The 2,305-nt window shown below is 38.3% G+C and overlaps 1 protein-coding gene and 1 non-coding gene across 3 annotated transcripts in view; one reads left to right on the top strand and one right to left on the bottom strand.

Moving 5' to 3' along the window:
- Positions 1–2,305, bottom strand: part of Zfand3 (zinc finger AN1-type containing 3) — a 339,956-nt gene that overhangs the window by 112,605 nt on the left and 225,046 nt on the right. The gene's annotated exons all lie outside the window — the stretch shown is intronic.
- On the top strand, positions 1,565–1,671 carry LOC111818719. The gene has a single exon (XR_002822634.1). It is a non-coding gene; the product is annotated as a U6 spliceosomal RNA (small nuclear RNA).

The raw sequence follows: 2,305 nt of genomic DNA, 5'->3' as shown, positions 1-2,305 counted from the left end.
AAAAAAAAAATCAAAGAAAGTATTTCCTTCATGACAAGATTTATGATTAACAAGGGTCAAACACTGTGGCTGCTAGTTTCTTTCCACAATGACAAGGGAAGAGGCTCACAGAGATGAGAAAACTGAGGCTCACAGACCAATTTAATATAGTTAGGGCCGGCTGAATAGCTCAGCAGATTACAGCGTGCCCCGCCCCCATGGCGTGCTGAGACAGCGAATGAGACTGGGCGAGGTGGCGTGTGCCTGTAATCCCAGCTCTTGGGAGGCTATAAACAGGTGGATCACTACGAGTCCAATCTAGTAGTGAGACCCTGGACATCCCGTAGACCCTTCCCTAATGAAAATGAAAAACAAAACAAAACAAAACAAAATTTAAAAAAAAAATTTATAGTTAAAAAGTAAAAAGTGAGGGCAGACCAAATAGCTCAGCAGATTAAAGCACCTGCAAGCAGGCGCAGGGTCTGGGGGTTCAATCTCCAGGCCTGCTGTGCTGGCCCCACCCCCGGGGCACGATGAGACAGCAATTGAGACTGGGCATGGTGGCACCCACCTGAAACCCCAGCTCTCCGGAGGCTGTAAACAGGCAGATCACTAGAGTCCGATCTAGTATTGAGACCCTGAACACCCTGTAGACCCTTCCCAAAAATAAATTTTATGTTAAAAGGTAGTAGAAACAATTAGGTTATATCTCCAGAAAGCAAGTATGTCTGGTGTACAGTTTCAACATTAAATTTTCAAATTCAATATAGCTTGTTATTATATAGTAATATTTTAAAAACCCATTTTAGGGACTGTATGTAAAGAACTGTATTTGACAAATTAATGTCACAAATGAGTAAGCTACAATTCTTACTCATTTCTCAATTAAACCCTTCTTTTATGAAATGGTTAGCTCAACTTTTAAAATGCCTCGTAGAGCAATTGTACTTTGAGAATCACTGTTCAGACAGAACAGTTTTTCATATACCTGAAGTGCTCCATTTGGGGAGAAGACTGACTTCCAGCTTTTGACAACCTTTTTCCTTCTTCCTTTTGGCTTTATTTTACATTGGATTTTAAAATACACAAGAAAAATTATTTTACTTATTTTTGGTTACATTGGTCAAGAACCATTAAAAACACACTGTACACTTTTCAAGACAACACAGCAAACACACAATGTGCTTCCTCTGCTGGCTTTTCAGAAGTTTTTCCTTAGATGTTCCTTACATCTTGAAATAGAGATGCAAAATATATTTCTTCTTCTAATAAAATAACTGCATAAGGATGGCATGTCCCATAATAATAGACTGGGCAGAGTTTCACTAAACCAAAGGTCTACTGATCAATCAGAATGGACTTTCTCTAGTTATTGTACTTTAACATTTCCATTTTCTAAGCTTGAGTAGAGGTGGAAAGGCTGAGTGCTTCAAATAAAGAGAAGACGCTAGTTTATTTCACTGAAGGAAATACATGAAAACAAATGTCCTTATAAATGTTTAAAGAAAACATTTATGCAATTTGGCAAATTTGAGTTCATACAAAAGATGAAACTATGTAAAATGCCAAATATAACGCACAACAGGTGCTCACTTCGGCAGCACATATACTAAAGTTGGAATGATACAGAGGAGATTAGCATGGACCCTGTGCAAGAATGACACACAAATTTGTGAAGCGTTCCATATTTTCATGTGATCAATGATGTAGAGTGTGCCTAAGGAGAGTCACATGGAAAGAAAAAATTCTCTCAGGCTTTCACAGAGAGCAAATTGGTCAAGCAATGGCCATGACTCATCCACACAGCTGACACTGACAAAGGATCTACAAACTGCAGTACAGGGTTTCAGGTTAAATCCTGAGGGCACTTGACTGACCTTATCAGATAACAAAAGTTACATTTCTTGATATATAGGTCTTGCTTTATCTTGGTCTTAACCATCCAGCAGAAAGGTATAAAAACAGGGTATAAGGATGAAGCCATGTTGGTATGCTGGGCTGTAAAGGGCTCAGGTCAACAACTTCTGACATTGCCAGTCCTATGGATACCCCATTACTATTATGGACTACTGGACTATATTGGAATATTTTGCTGAATTCACGCACCTACAATATTTAAATGGCCATGGAACACCCTTCTCTGACAAAACAACAAAAAAAGAGGATACAAATGAATGACCATTTTGTATGTGCATATTCAAAATAGGATAGATATACAGCTACATTCTCTTAATTCAATGAATAAGAAGATTTGTCCTAATATGTTTGTGGACAGGATGTCACATCTGCATCTTGTACAGTGAATAACCACTGAGACAAAAAAAAA

The sequence above is a fragment of the Octodon degus genome, unplaced genomic scaffold (genome assembly GCF_000260255.1).
Source record: "Octodon degus isolate 3935 unplaced genomic scaffold, OctDeg1.0 scaffold00005, whole genome shotgun sequence".
NCBI lineage: Eukaryota > Metazoa > Chordata > Mammalia > Rodentia > Octodontidae > Octodon > Octodon degus.
The sequence above is the reverse complement of the archived record's forward strand: the minus strand, read 5'-3'. Positions and strand labels throughout refer to the sequence as shown.